Here is a 15,077-nt window from a genome sequence, read left to right as displayed (position 1 = left end):
ACCGATTGCGCCATTGGAGCTGTTGCCTTAAGGCTTTCAAACAATGCAGTGATTCCTAAAACATTCCTGATTCAGATCATACTGGAACAAAAGCTTTCACAGACCTAGATGTTTTAGTTCAGGTGTAAAAGAAATGCATAGATGGTACCATCTGCAGGTTGGCTGCCCTCCACATACAACTCTAGTCAATTGTGATTTTCTACCCACTTGTCTTCTGTATCTCAAAATCTTGCTCCAGATGAGGTTCGAACTCACAACCTCGGCATTGCTAAACATTGTACTGTCTTATAAGTACCACGCTCTGACTGATTGCGCCACTGGAGCTGTTTCCTTGAAGCTTTAAAACAATGAAGTGATTCCTAAAACATTCCTGATTCAGATCAAACTGGAACAAAAGCTTTCACAGACCTTGACATTTTAGTTCAGGTGTAAAAGATTTGCATAGATGGTACCATCTGCAGGTTGGTTGCCCTCCACATACAACTCTAGTCAATCGTGATTTTCTCCCCAATTGTCTTCTTTATCTCAAAAGCTTGCTCCAGAAGTGGCTCGAACTCACAACCTAAGCATTGCTAAGCATTGTACTGTCTTATAAGTAGCGCAGGCTGACAAATTGCACCACTGGAGCTGTTTATTTAAAGCTTTCAAACAATGCAGTGATTCCTAAAACATTCCTGATTCAGATCATGCTGGATTAAAAGATTTCACAGACCTTGATGTTTTAGTTCAGATGTAACAGATTTGCATAGATGGTACCATCTGCAGGTTGGTTGCCCTCCACATACAACTCTAGTCAATCGTGATTTTCTCCCCAATTGTCTTCTTTATCTCAAAAGCTTGCTCCAGAAGTGGCTCGAACTCACAACCTCAGCATTGCCAAGCATTGCACTGTCTTATAATTAGAGCGCACTGACTGATTGCGCCACTAGTGCAGTTGCTTTAAAAGTTACAAACAATGTAGTGATTCCTAAAAACATTCCTGTTTCAGATAACATTGGCTTAATAGCTTTCAGAGACCTTGATGTGTTAGTTCAGGTGTAAAGAATTAGCATAGTCGATACAACCTGCAGGTTGGTTGCCCTCCACAACCCACTCTGGTCAATAATAATTTTCAAGCCACTTGTCTTCTTTACCTTAAAACCATGCTCCAGGTGAGGTTCGAACTCACAACCTCGGCATTGCTAAGCATTGCACTGTCTTATAAGTACCATGCGCTGACCGATTGCGCCACTGGAGCTGTTGCATATATTGCTTTCAAACAATGCAGTGATTCCTAAAACATTCCTGATTGAGATCAAACTGGATAAAAAGCTTTCAGAGACCTTAATGTTTTAGTTCAGGTGTAAAAGATTTGCATAGATGGTATCATCTGCAGGTTGGTTGCCCTCCACATAAAGCTGTAGTCAATTGTAATTTTCTACCCACTTGTCTTCTTTAACTCCAAATCTTCCTCCAGGTGAGGCTCCTGGCACAACCTCAGCTTTGCTAAGCATTGTCCTGTCTTATAAGTACCGCACGCTGACCGATTGGCCCACTGTAGCTGTTGCCTTAATGTTTACAAACAATGTAGTGATTCCTAAAACATTGCTGATTCAGATCTTACAGAAATAAAAGCTTTCACAGACCTAGATGTTTTAGTTCAGGTGTAAAATATACGCATTGATGGTACCTTCCGCAGGTTGGTTGCCCTCCACATCCAACACTAGTTAATCGTGATTTTCTACCCACTTGTCTTCTTTATCTCAAAACCATGCTCTAGATGAGGCTCGAACTCACCACCTCGGCATTGTTGAGCATTGCACTGTTTTATAAGTACTGCGCGCTGACCAATTGCGCCACTGGAGCAATTACTTTATTGTTTACAAACAATGCAGTGATTCCTAAAAACATTCCTGGTTAAGATAACATTGGCTTAATACAGGGGTCACCAATCTCGGTCCTGGAGGGCCAGTGTCCCTGCAGAGTTTAGCTCCAACTTGCCTCAACATACTGCCTGGGTGTTCCAAGTATACCTTGTAAAACCTTGATTAGCTTGTTCAGGTGTGTTTGATTAGGGTTGGAGCTAAAATCTGCAGGACACCGGCCCTGCAGGAACAAGTTTGATGACGCCTGGCATAGATGATAGAACCTGCAGGTTGGTTACCCTCCACAACCTACTCTGGTCAAAGGTAATTTTCAACCCCCTTGTCTTCTTTATCTTAAAACTATGCTCCAGGTGAGGCTCGAACTCACAACCTCGGCATTGCTAAGCATTGTACTGTCTTATAAGTACCGCGCGCTGACCGATTGCGCCACTGGAGCTGTTTCCTTAAGGCTTTCAAACAATGCAGTGATTCCTAAAACATTCCGGATTCAGATCATACTGGATTAAAAGCTCTCACAGATCTTGACGTTTTAGTTCAGATGTAACAGATTTGCATAGATGGTACCATCTGCAGGTTGGTTGCCCTCCACACACAACTCTAGTCAATCGTGATTTCCTACCCACTTGTCTTCTAAATCCCAAAATCTTGCTCCAGGTGAGGTTCGAACTCACAACCTCAGCATTGCTAAGCATTGTACTGTCATATAAATACCACGCGCTGACCGATTGCGCCACTGGAGCTGTTTCCTTAGGCCTTTCAAACAATGCAGTGATTCCTAAAACATTCCTGATTCAGATCATACTGGAACAAAAGCTTTCACAGACCTTTATGTTTTAGTTCAGGTGTCAAAGATTTGCATAGATCTGGGGTGGCCAACCCTGTTCCTGGAGAGCCACCTCCCTGCAGATTTCAGTTGCTACCCATATCAAACACACCTGAACTAATTAATTAGGACCTGAACACCGCGTGATAATTACAGGCAGGTGTGTTTGATATGGGTTGCAACTGAAATCTGCTGGAAGGTGGCTCTCCAGGAACAGGGTTGGTCACTCCTGGCATAGATGGTACCATCTGCAGGTTGGTTGCCCTCCACATACAACTCTAGTCAATCGTGATTTCTTACCCACTTGTCTTCTTTATCTCAAAATCTTTCTCCAGATGAGATTCGAACTCACAACTTCAGCATTGCTAAGCATTGTACTGTCTTATAAGTAACACGCGCTGACCGATTGCGCCACTGGAGCTGTTTCCTTAAAAACTTCAACAATGCAGTGATTTCTAAAACATTCCTGATTCAGATCATACTGGATTAAAAGCTCTCACAGACCTTGATGTTTTAGTTCAGGTGTAAAAGATTTGCATAGATGGTACCATCTGCAGGTTGGTTGTCCTCCACATACAACTCTAGTCAATCGTGATTTTCTAACCACTTGTTTTTTTTTTCTCAAAATCTTGCTCCAGGGGAGGCTCGAACTCACAACCTCGGCATAGCTAAGCATTGTACTGTCTTATAAGTACCGCGCGCTGACCGATTGCGCCACTGGAGCTGCTGCAGTTAATGTCTTCAAACAATTGAGTGATTCCTAAAAACAGTTCTGATGATACAATTTACAGCTTGGTTAGCATAGAAAGATTAGTATCCAAGATGCAATCAGCAGGTTGGCTGCCCTCCACAATCTACTCTGGACAGCACTAGCTTTCACCCCACTTGTCTTATTTATCTAAAGACCATGCCCCAGGTGAGGCTTCAACTCACAAGCTCAGCGTTACTAAGCATCGTTCTGTCTTATTAATACCGTGCTCTGACCGATTGCGCCACTGGAGCTGTTTCCTTAAGGCTTTCAAACAATGCAGTGATTCCTAAAACATTCCTGATTCAGATCATACTGGAACAAAAGCTTTCACAGACCTAGATGTTTTAGTTCAGGCGTAAAAGATTTGCATAGATGGTACCATCTGCAGGTTGGCTGCCCTCCACATACAACTCTAGTCAATTGTGATTTCCTACCCACTTGTCTTCTGTATTTCAAAATCTTGCTCCAGATGAGGTTTGAACTCACAACCTCGGCATTGCTAAGCATTGTACTGTCTTATAATTCCCACGCGCTGACCGATTGCGCCACTGGAGCTGTTTCCTCAATGCTTTAAAACAATGAAGTGATTCCTAAAACATTGCTGATTCAGATCTTACAGAAATAAAAGCTTTCACAGACCTAGATGTTTTAGTTCAGGTGTAAAAGATACGTATTGATGGTACTTTCCGCAGGTTGGTTGCCCTCTACATACAACTCTAGTTAATTGTGATATTCTACCCACTTGTCTTCTTTATCTCAAAACCATGCTCTAGGTGAGGCTCGAACTCACCACCTCGGCATTGTTGAACATTGTACTGTCTTATTAGTACTGCGCGCTGACCGATTGCGCCACTGAGCTGTTGGTTTATTGTTTACAAACAATGCAGTGATTCCTAAAAACATTCCTGGTTCAGATAACATTGGCTTAATACTGGGGTCACCAATCTCGGTCCTGGAGGGCCAGTGTCCCTACAGAGTTTAGCTCCAACTTGCCTCAACATACTGCCTGGGTGTTTCAAGTATACCTCGTAAAACCTTGATTAGCTTGTTCAGGTGTGTTTGATTAGGGTTGGAGCAAAAATCTGCAGGACACCGGCCCTGCAGGAACAAGTTTGATGACCCCTGGCATAGATGATAGAACCTGCAGGTTGGTTACCCTCCACAACCTACTCTGGTCAAAGGTAATTTTCAACCTCCTTGTCTTCTTTATCTTAAAACTATGCTCCAGGTGAGGCTCGAACTCACAACCTCGGCATTGCTAAGCATTGTACTGTCTTATAAGTACCGCACGCTGACCGATTGCGCCACTGGAGCTGTTTCCTTAAGGCTTTCAAACAATGCAGTGATTCCTAAAACATTCCTGATTCAGATCATACTGGAACAAAAGCTTTCACAGACCTAGATGTTTTAGTTCAGGCGTAAAAGATTTGCATAGATGGTACCATCTGCAGGTTGGCTGCCCTCCACATACAACTCTAGTCAATTGTGATTTCCTACCCACTTGTCTTCTGTATTTCAAAATCTTGCTCCAGATGAGGTTTGAACTCACAACCTCGGCATTGCTAAGCATTGTACTGTCTTATAATTCCCACGCGCTGACCGATTGCGCCACTGGAGCTGTTTCCTCAATGCTTTAAAACAATGAAGTGATTCCTAAAACATTCCTGATTCAGATCAAACTGGAACAAAAGCTTTCACAGACCTTGACGTTTTAGTTCAGGTGTAAAAGATTTGCATAGATGGTACCATCTGCAGGTTGGTTGCCCTCCACATACAACTCTAGTCAATCGTGATTTTCTCCCCAATTGTCTTCTTTATCTCAAAAGCTTACTCCAGGAGTGGCTCGAACTCACAACCTCAGCATTGCCAAGCATTGCACTGTCTTATAACTACAGAGCGCTGACTGATTGCGCCACTAGTGCAGTTTCCTTAATACTTACAAACAATGTAGTGATTCCTAAAAACATTCCTGTTTCAGATAACATTGGCTTAATAGCTTTCAGAGACCTTGATGTGTTAGTTCAGGTGTAAAGGATTAGCATAGTCGATACAACCTGCAGGTTGGTTGCCCTCCACAACCCACTCTGGTCAATAATAATTTTCAACCCACTTGTCTTCTTTACCTTAAAACCATGCTCCAGGTGAGGTTCAAACTCACAACCTCGGCATTGCTAAGCATTGCACTGTCTTATAAGTACCGCACGCTGACGGATTGGCCCACTGGAGCTGTTGCCTTAATGTTTACAAACAATGCAGTGATTCCTAAAACATTGCTGATTCAGATCTTACAGAAATAAAAGCTTTCACAGACCTAGATGTTTTAGTTCAGGTGTAAAAGATACGTATTGATGGTACTTTTCGCAGGTTGGTTGCCCTCCACATACAACTCTAGTTAATTGTGATATTCTACCCACTTGTCTTCTTTATCTCAAAACCATGCTCTAGGTGAGGCTCGAACTCACCACCTCGAACATTGTACTGTCTTATTAGTACTGCGCGCTGACCGATTGCGCCACTGGAGCTGTTGGTTTATTGTTTACAAACAATGCAGTGATTCCTAAAAACATTCCTGGTTCAGATAACATTGGCTTAATACTGGGGTCACCAATCTCGGTCCTGGAGGGCCAGTGTCCCTGCAGAGTTTAGCTCCAACTTGCCTCAACATACTGCCTGGGTGTTTCAAGTATACCTTGTAAAACCTTGATTAGCTTGTTCAGGTGTGTTTGATTAGGGTTGGAGCAAAAATCTGCAGGACACCGGCCCTGCAGGAACAAGTTTGATGACCCCTGGCATAGATGATAGAACCTGCAGGTTGGTTACCCTCCACAACCTACTCTGGTCAAAGGTAATTTTCAACCTCCTTGTCTTCTTTATCTTAAAACTATGCTCCAGGTGAGGCTCGAACTCACAACCTCGGCATTGCTAAGCATTGTACTGTCTTATAAGTACCACACGCTGACCGATTGCGCCACTGGAGCTGTTTCCTTAAGGCTTTCAAACAATGCAGTGATTCCTAAAACATTCCTGATTCAGATCATACTGGATTAAAAGCTCTCACAGACCTTGACGTTTTAGTTCAGATGTAACAGATTTGCATAGATGGTACCATCTGCAGGTTGGCTGCCCTCCACATACAACTCTAGTCAATTGTGATTTCCTACCCACTTGTCTTCTGTATCTCAAAATCTTGCTCCAGATGAGGTTCGAACTCACAACCTCGGCATTGCTAAACATTGTACTGTCTTATAAGTACCGCGCTCTGACCGATTGCGTCACTGGAGCTGTTTCCTTAAAGCTTTAAAACAATGAAGTGATTCCTAAAACATTCCTGATTCAGATCAAACTGGAACAAAAGCTTTCACAGACCTTGACATTTTAGTTCAGGTGTAAAAGATTTGCATAGATGGTACCATCTGCAGGTTGGTTGCCCTCCACATACAACTCTAGTCAATCGTGATTTTCTCCCCAATTGTCTTCTTTATCTCAAAAGCTTGCTCCAGAAGTGGCTCGAACTCACAACCTAAGCATTGCTAAGCATTGTACTGTCTTATAAGTAGCGCAGGCTGACAAATTGCACCACTGGAGCTGTTTATTTAAAGCTTTCAAACAATGCAGTGATTCCTAAAACATTCCTGATTCAGATCATACTGGATTAAAAGATTTCACAGACCTTGATGTTTTAGTTCAGATGTAACAAATTTGCATAGATGGTACCATCTGCAGGTTGGTTGCCCTCCACATACAACTCTAGTCAATCGTGATTTTCTCCCCAATTGTCTTCTTTATCTCAAAAGCTTGCTCCAGAAGTGGCTCGAACTCACAACCTCAGCATTGCCAAGCATTGCACTGTCTTATAACTACAGCGCGCTGACTGATTGCGCCACTAGTGCAGTTGCTTTAAAAGTTACAAACAATGTAGTGATTCCTAAAAACATTCCTGTTTCAGATAACATTGGCTTAATAGCTTTCAGAGACCTTGATGTGTTAGTTCAGGTGTAAAGAATTAGCATAGTCGATACAACCTGCAGGTTGGTTGTCCTCCACAACCCACTCTGGTCAATAATAATTTTCAAGCCACTTGTCTTCTTTACCTTAAAACCATGCTCCAGGTGAGGTTCGAACTCACAACCTCGGCATTGCTAAGCATTGCACTGTCTTATAAGTACCATGCGCTGACCGATTGCGCCACTGGAGCTGTTGCATAAATTGCTTTCAAACAATGCAGTGATTCCTAAAACATTCCTGATTGAGATCAAACTGGATAAAAAGCTTTCAGAGACCTTAATGTTTTAGTTCAGGTGTAAAAGATTTGCATAGATGGTATCATCTGCAGGTTGGTTGCCCTCCACATAAAGCTGTAGTCAATTGTAATTTTCTACCCACTTGTCTTCTTTAACTCCAAATCTTCCTCCAGGTGAGGCTCCTGGCACAACCTCAGCTTTGCTAAGCATTGTCCTGTCTTATAAGTACCGCACGCTGACCGATTGGCCCACTGTAGCTGTTGCCTTAATGTTTACAAACAATGTAGTGATTCCTAAAACATTGCTGATTCAGATCTTACAGAAATAAAAGCTTTCACAGACCTAGATGTTTTAGTTCAGGTGTAAAATATACGCATTGATGGTACCTTCCGCAGGTTGGTTGCCCTCCACATCCAACACTAGTTAATCGTGATTTTCTACCCACTTGTCTTCTTTATCTCAAAACCATGCTCTAGGTGAGGCTCGAACTCACCACCTCGGCATTGTTGAGCATTGCAATGCTTTATAAGTACTGCGCGCTGACCAATTGCGCCACTGGAGCAATTGCTTTATTTTTTACAAACAATGCAGTGATTCCTAAAAACATTCCTGGTTAAGATAACATTGGCTTAAAACAGGGGTCACCAATCTCGGTCCTGGAGGGCCAGTGTCCCTGCAGAGTTTAGCTCCAACTTGCCTCAACATACTGCCTGGGTGTTCCAAGTATACCTTGTAAAACCTTGATTAGCTTGTTCAGGTGTGTTTGATTAGGGTTGGAGCTAAAATCTGCAGGACACCGGCCCTGCAGGAACAAGTTTGATGACGCCTGGCATAGATGATAGAACCTGCAGGTTGGTTACCCTCCACAACCTACTCTGGTCAAAGGTAATTTTCAACCCCCTTGTCTTCTTTATCCTAAAACTATGCTCCAGGTGAGGCTCGAACTCACAACCTCGGCATTGCTAAGCATTGTACTGTCTTATAAGTACCGCGCGCTGACCGATTGCGCCACTGGAGCTGTTTCCTTAAGGTAACAGCTTATAAGTAGCGCAGGCTGACAAATTGCACCACTGGAGCTGTTTATTTAAAGCTTTCAAACAATGCAGTGATTCCTAAAACATTCCGGATTCAGATCATACTGGATTAAAAGCTCTCAAAGATCTTGAGGTTTTAGTTCAGATGTAACAGATTTGCATAGATGGTACCATCTGCAGGTTGGTTGCCCTCCACACACAACTCTAGTCAATCGTGATTTCCTACCCACTTGTCTTCTAAATCCCAAAATCTTGCTCCAGGTGAGGTTCGAACTCACAACCTCAGCATTGCTAAGAATTGTACTGTCATATAAATACCACGCGCTGACCGATTGCGCCACTGGAGCTGTTTCCTTAGGCCTTTCAAACAATGCAGTGATTCCTAAAACATTCCTGATTCAGATCATACTGGAACAAAAGCTTTCACAGACCTTTATGTTTTAATTCAGGTGTCAAAGATTTGCATAGATCTGGGGTGGCCAACCCTGTTCCTGGAGAGCCACCTCCCTGCAGATTTCAGTTGCTACCCATATCAAACACACCTGAACTAATTAATTAGGACCTGAACACCGCGTGATAGTACTGTTTTATAAGTACCGCACTGACCGATTGCGCCACTGGAGCTGTTTCCTTAATGCTTTAAAACAATGAAGTGATTCCTAAAACATTCCTGATTCAGATAAAACTGGAACAAAAGCTTCCACAGACCTAGATGTTTTAGTTCAGGTTTGAATAGGTTTGAATAGATGGTATCATCTGCAGGTTGGTTGCCCTCCACATACAACTCTAATCAATCGTGATTTCTTACCCACTTGTCTTCTTTATCTCAAAATCTTGCTCTAGGTGAGGTTCGAACTCACAACCTAAGCATTGCTAAGCATTGTACTGTCTTATAAGTAGTGCAGGCTGACAAATTGCACCACTGGAGCTGTTTATTTAAAGCTTTCAAACAATGCAGTGATTCCTAAAACATTCCTGATTCAGATCATACTGGATTAAAAGATTTCACAGACCTTGATGTTTTAGTTCAGATGTAACAGATTTGCATAGATGGTACCATCTGCAGGTTGGTTGTCCTCGACATACAACTCTAGTCAATCGTAATTTTCTAACCACTTGTCTTTTTTTATCTCAAAAGCTTGCTACAGGTGAGGCTCGAGCTCACAACCTCGGCATAGCCAAGCATTGTACTGTCTTATAAGTACCGCGCGCTGACCGATTACACCACTGGAGCTGCTGCATTTAATGTTTTCAAACAATTGGGTGATTCCTAAAAACAGTTTTGATGATACAATCTAATGTTTGGTTAGCATAGAAAGATTAGTATCGAAGATACAATCAGCATGTTGGTTGCCCTTCCCAATCTACTCTGGACAGCACTAGCTTTCACCCCACTTGTCTTATTTATCTTAACACCATACCCCAGGAGAGGTTCGAACTCAAAGCTCAGCATTACTAAGCATTGTCCTGACTTATTAATACCGTGCACTGACCGATTGCGCCACTGGAGCTGTTTCCTTAGTGCTTTCAAACAATGCAGTGATTCCTAAAACATTCCTGATTCAGATCATAATGGATTAAAAGCTTTCACAGACCTTGACGTTTTAGTTCAGGTGTAAACGATTTGCATAGATGGTACCATCTGCAGGTTGGTTGCCCTCCACACACAACTCTAGTCAATCGTGATTTTCTAACCACTTGTCTGTCTTATCTCAAAATCTTGCTTCAGGTCAGGCTCGAACTCACAACCTCGGCATTGCTAAGCATTGTACTGTCTTATAAGTACTGCGCGCTGATCGTTTGCACCACTGGAGCTACTGCATTTAATGTTTTCAAACAACGCAGTGATTCCTAAAAATAGTTTTGATGATACAATCTACAGCTTGGTTAGCATAAAAGATTAGCATCGAATATACAATCAGTAGGTTGGTTGCCCTCCACAATCTACTCTGGACAACACTAGCTTTCACCCCACATCCTTGCTGAAAAATCCAGCTTAAACCAGCCTAGGCTGGTTGGCTGGTTTTAGCTGGTCGACCAGGCTGTTTTTAGAGGGGTTTTGGCCGCTTCCAGGCTGGTTTTCAGCCATTTCCAGCTTGGTCTTAGCTGGTCAGGCTGGGAGATGACCAGCAAAAACCAGCTTTACCAGCCTAGCCAAGCTGGGAGTCCATCCAAAACCAGCTATATCCAGCTTAAACTAGGCCGGTCAAGCTGGTTTTAGCTGAATTTGGCTGGTCATTTTCCAGCCTGACCAGCTAAGACCAGGCTGGAAATCACTGGAAACCAGCCTGGAAATGGCCAAAACCCCTCTAAAACCAGGCTGGTCAACCAGCTAAAATCAGCCAACTAGCCTAGGCTGGTTTAAGATGGATTTTTCAGCAGGGTTGTCTTATTTATCTAAAGACCATGCTCCAGGTGAGGCTCAAACTCACAACTTCTGCATTGCTAAGCATTGTACTGTCTTATAAGTACCGACAACTGACTTAATAGCTTTCATTATTTCATTATTTCATTAATAGCATTGTTATTTTAGATCTGGTGTAAAAGACTAGCATAAAAGCAGGTTCAGCAGGTTGGTTGCCCTCCAAAATCTACTCCGAACAGCACTAGCTTTTACCCCACTTGTCTTCTTTATCTACAGACCATGCTCCAGGTGAGGTTTGAACTCAAAACCTCGGCATTGCTAAGCTTTGTCCTGTCTTATAAGTATCATGCGCTGACCGATTGCACTACTGGAGCTGCTGTCTTAGTGCTTTAAGGCAAAAACAAGGTGCAAGGCTAAAGGGTACTCGCGGGGTCAGATTATACGCTGCTGCATTAGCGTCCTCTTTAATTTTAGGCGGAAAGCTACAATGACATGCTGCTTTTCTCATGCAACAGTTTCTGATGTAAACAAAGAATTTGGAGAAATTCTAAAGAAGCACAAGACTGCAAAACAAATTATCATCCGTGTGGGGCAGAATGATATTCAGAAGGATTTTTCAAGAAAGATTTTTTGTAAGCTCTTGGAAACAGTTTAAAGATTGAAAATTCAGCCGTTCATCAGTGGACCACTCCCTGCAAGAAGGACAAATATGTTTTTACAACTTCTTGGCCTAAATGTATGGCTGCAAAAAACATGTAACAGGAAAGGACTGAATCGACAACTTCAATCGTTTCTGGGACCAAAGACAACTGTTTACATCAGACGGCCTGCACCCAAACAAACTTGGTGCAAAGGTGTTAAAGGACAATATCTATTTCTCCCTTCATCATCCATTGGCTGTCATCATCCACACATCTAGCAAATGTCCGAATCATCACAGGACTTCAAATCAGCTCCTGAGTGGACTTGTGGCTGATGCATCACACAAGGACAGTAAAACCATGCAGCCAAAACACCCACTGTTGATAGAGACACTGACGCTTGTCCTCTGCTCAACAAAGACAGACTGTGACGCATCTTAACAGCATCAAGTCTTGTCATTTAACAATGATCCTCAAGAAAACAGCCATGAAAACATATTTTAGCAGCCAGAATCTCCAGACCCACAGCTCTGTCACCAGACACATTCTCATTGTCACCTTGCTCACCTCTCTTGGGTTTTTCAAAAAAGATGGAGGAACTGGTGTTTGCTGGAACTAAACTTTAACACTCCATTGCCGCAAGCCCCTAGTTGACAACCAAAAAGCGGCCTGCTCCACAACCACCTCTGAGCCCACCTGGAAAAGCCCTACGACTTTTGCCACATCGCCAGGGCCCAAACAATGCCCCATCTTCAGCTGGTGAACACAACAGCTCTCATTTATGTGTCTCGGGTGCCTGCTTAGACAACAGTATCTTTATCAGATGTTTACAGAACAAGCAGGAACCCAGTGTGTCTGTAGCTTTCTCTAAGCAGATTTGTGTTGTATTATGTGACAGAAAACTGAAGACTTCTTCAGGCCGTATAGCAAATCATTCAAATTTGGTGTCTATTAAATGTAAATCTGAGACTACTGTAAGGAAGTTAGCACTTTTAAACATCCGATCACTTTACAATGAGTCCCTTTTAGTCAATGATTTTATCAACACAAATTGCCTTGATTTTATGCTTTTAAATGAAACTTGGCTATAGATGACAGTTGTAGCGCAGCAGTTCTGAATGAAACAGCTCCTTTAAACTTAGATTTTTTGAGTGTTTAGGAGGTGGAGGTATCACTGCCCCATTTAAAGATGTCCATGAGTTTAAACAAGTATCATTTGGTGACTATTTGCCCTTTGAATATATAAGTTTAGCACTAAAAGGTGCTCCTCGCATTTTATAGATCATTATCTACAGACCTCCAAAATATTCTCCAACTTTTATTGATGATTTTACAGAGCTGTTATCAATAGTAACATCTGAATTTGACTATTTTACTTTTGCTGGGGATTTTAACATTCTCATTGATAATCCAGAAATCAATGCTGTAAGAGAACTGATGACTGTTTTTAACATTTTTGATCTGACTCAGCATGTTCAAGGACCCACACACAATCATAGACACTCTTGATCTACTTATAACTAAGGGTTTACACATTTCATCGACTGTTGTTAAGGCATGTTCCACTATCTGATAATTTCTGGATTTTCTTTAAAATATTGATAACTCTAGCTATTAAAAAATAGCCGTTTTTGTCAGAAAGAGATGCATAAATGAGAACACTAGTGAGCAGTTTATGAAGGCCATATCGCTAGCACCAAGCATATCTGCAGACTCTGTTGATTCTCTCCTTGATTTGTTTGACTCTAAAGTTAAGAATGTCATAGATGACATTGCTCCTGTTAAAGTCAGGAAGAGAACTGGCAGAGAGAAAGCATCTAAGAGACATTCAACAGTAGTTCAAATGATAAAAAGACTGAGCGTATGTGGAGGAAGACGAAACTAGTAGTCCATTGTAATATCTATAAAGACAGTCTTCCTGTTTTTAATGTAGAACTAAACACTAAGTAATGCTCGTACACTCTTTGCAACAATAGAGAGAGTCACCCCCCCCCCACTCATTATGTCTGATTTCATGGCAATTAATGTTAAAATCTTAGAATCAATCGTGCAAATTATGAAACCATCAACCTGCAGTCTTGACACGCTGCCCACAGCATTTTCCAAAAATGTATTTACCTGTTTAGAAATGGATCTTCTAAAAGTGGTAAATGCTTCACTTCTCTAAGGGATTTTTCCAAACTCACTTAAAACTGCAGTTGTTAAACCCCTCTTGTAGAAGAGCAACCTGGATAACCTGGATAAACTTCAAGAGATGTTTAGACAATTTTCAATCTGGTTTTAGACCACATCACAGTACAGAGAGCGCCCTTATAATCAATGATATCCACCTAAATACAGATTCAGGAAAACTAACAGTGCTGGTACTGCTCGATCTCAGTGCTGCATTTGACACTGTCGATCACAGCATACTTATAGGCTGAAAAACTGGGTTGGGCTGTCTGGGACGGTCCTCAAATGGTTTAGATCTTACCTTGAAGGGAGAGGTTACAGTATAGGTAACCATAGGTCAAGGTGCACACCCATGATGTGGAGTCCCACAAGGCTCGATTCTGGCACCTCTCCTGTTCAATTTTTACATGCTCCTTCTGCGCCAAATAATGAGAAAGAAACAAATCTCCTACCACAGCTATGCTGATGACACTCAGATCTACTTAGCCTTACTGCCTAATGACTACAGCCCCATTGACATCCTCTGCCAATGCATTGATGTAATGAACAGTTGGCTGTGCCGAAACTTTCTCCAGTTAAATAAAGAGAAAACTGAAGTCATTGCATTTGGGAACAGAGATGAGGTTCTCAGGGTGAATGCAAACCTTAGCTCTAAGGGTCAAACAACAACAAATAAGGTCAAGAATCTTGGTGTGACTTTGGAGTCAGATCTGAGTTTCAATAGTCATGTCAAAGCAGTCAGTAAATCAGCATAATATCATCTTAAAAACTTAAAGACTTAGAGAAACTTGTTCATGCTTTTATCAGCAGCAGGGTGGATTACTGTAACAGCCTCCTCACTGGCCTTCCCAAAAAGACAGTCAGACAGTTGCAGCTCATCCAGAACGCTGCGACCAGGATTCTGACCAGAACCAGGAAATCAGAGCACATCATGCCGGTCCTCAGGACTTTACACTGGCTCCCAGTTACATTCAGAATAGATTTTAAAGTATTATTACTTGTCTATAAGTCACTAAATGGCCTAGGACCTCAATTCATGACATATATAAACTAACTGAATACAAAGCCAACAAATCACTCAGATCTTTTGGATCATACAAACTAGAAGTTCCAAGAGTTCAGTGAAAGCAGGGTGAATCAGCTTTCAGCCACTATGCCCCTCGCGGCTGGAATCAGCTTCCAGAA

General features: G+C 42.1%; 1 protein-coding gene, 2 long non-coding RNA genes and 10 other non-coding genes across 23 annotated transcripts in view; 1 reads left to right on the top strand and 12 right to left on the bottom strand.

The window, feature by feature from the left end:
* si:dkey-19b23.12 overlaps positions 1-15,077 on the bottom strand; it is a 69,784-nt gene that overhangs the window by 9,584 nt on the left and 45,123 nt on the right. The window lies entirely within an intron of this gene.
* trnai-uau (transfer RNA isoleucine (anticodon UAU)) lies at positions 1,144-1,237 on the bottom strand. Its single transcript has 2 exons — positions 1,200-1,237; positions 1,144-1,179 (listed from the first exon to the last, which is right to left on the bottom strand). It is a non-coding gene; the product is annotated as a tRNA-Ile (tRNA).
* LOC147843096 (uncharacterized) lies at positions 2,207-10,012 on the bottom strand. The gene is made up of 3 exons (XR_015495525.1): positions 9,638-10,012; positions 2,934-4,291; positions 2,207-2,728 (listed from the first exon to the last, which is right to left on the bottom strand). It is a non-coding gene; the product is annotated as an uncharacterized LOC147843096 (long non-coding RNA).
* trnai-uau (transfer RNA isoleucine (anticodon UAU)) lies at positions 2,208-2,301 on the bottom strand. Its single transcript has 2 exons — positions 2,264-2,301; positions 2,208-2,243 (listed from the first exon to the last, which is right to left on the bottom strand). It is a non-coding gene; the product is annotated as a tRNA-Ile (tRNA).
* trnai-uau (transfer RNA isoleucine (anticodon UAU)) lies at positions 2,512-2,605 on the bottom strand. The gene is made up of 2 exons: positions 2,568-2,605; positions 2,512-2,547 (listed from the first exon to the last, which is right to left on the bottom strand). It is a non-coding gene; the product is annotated as a tRNA-Ile (tRNA).
* On the bottom strand, positions 3,319-3,412 carry trnai-uau (transfer RNA isoleucine (anticodon UAU)). The gene is made up of 2 exons: positions 3,375-3,412; positions 3,319-3,354 (listed from the first exon to the last, which is right to left on the bottom strand). It is a non-coding gene; the product is annotated as a tRNA-Ile (tRNA).
* trnai-uau (transfer RNA isoleucine (anticodon UAU)) lies at positions 4,660-4,753 on the bottom strand. Its single transcript has 2 exons — positions 4,716-4,753; positions 4,660-4,695 (listed from the first exon to the last, which is right to left on the bottom strand). It is a non-coding gene; the product is annotated as a tRNA-Ile (tRNA).
* LOC147835955 (uncharacterized) lies at positions 6,323-11,868 on the top strand. The gene is made up of 3 exons (XR_015495524.1): positions 6,323-7,196; positions 8,104-8,710; positions 8,771-11,868. It is a non-coding gene; the product is annotated as an uncharacterized LOC147835955 (long non-coding RNA).
* Positions 6,324-6,417, bottom strand: trnai-uau (transfer RNA isoleucine (anticodon UAU)). Its single transcript has 2 exons — positions 6,380-6,417; positions 6,324-6,359 (listed from the first exon to the last, which is right to left on the bottom strand). It is a non-coding gene; the product is annotated as a tRNA-Ile (tRNA).
* On the bottom strand, positions 7,541-7,634 carry trnai-uau (transfer RNA isoleucine (anticodon UAU)). Its single transcript has 2 exons — positions 7,597-7,634; positions 7,541-7,576 (listed from the first exon to the last, which is right to left on the bottom strand). It is a non-coding gene; the product is annotated as a tRNA-Ile (tRNA).
* On the bottom strand, positions 8,149-8,242 carry trnai-uau (transfer RNA isoleucine (anticodon UAU)). Its single transcript has 2 exons — positions 8,205-8,242; positions 8,149-8,184 (listed from the first exon to the last, which is right to left on the bottom strand). It is a non-coding gene; the product is annotated as a tRNA-Ile (tRNA).
* trnai-uau (transfer RNA isoleucine (anticodon UAU)) lies at positions 8,605-8,698 on the bottom strand. The gene is made up of 2 exons: positions 8,661-8,698; positions 8,605-8,640 (listed from the first exon to the last, which is right to left on the bottom strand). It is a non-coding gene; the product is annotated as a tRNA-Ile (tRNA).
* trnai-uau (transfer RNA isoleucine (anticodon UAU)) lies at positions 8,968-9,061 on the bottom strand. The gene is made up of 2 exons: positions 9,024-9,061; positions 8,968-9,003 (listed from the first exon to the last, which is right to left on the bottom strand). It is a non-coding gene; the product is annotated as a tRNA-Ile (tRNA).

This window comes from Danio rerio, chromosome 7 (assembly GCF_052040795.2).
Source record: "Danio rerio strain M-AB ecotype USA chromosome 7, GRCz13ab, whole genome shotgun sequence".
Classification (NCBI taxonomy): domain Eukaryota; kingdom Metazoa; phylum Chordata; class Actinopteri; order Cypriniformes; family Danionidae; genus Danio; species Danio rerio.
This window is presented reverse-complemented; position numbering and strand designations above follow the sequence as displayed.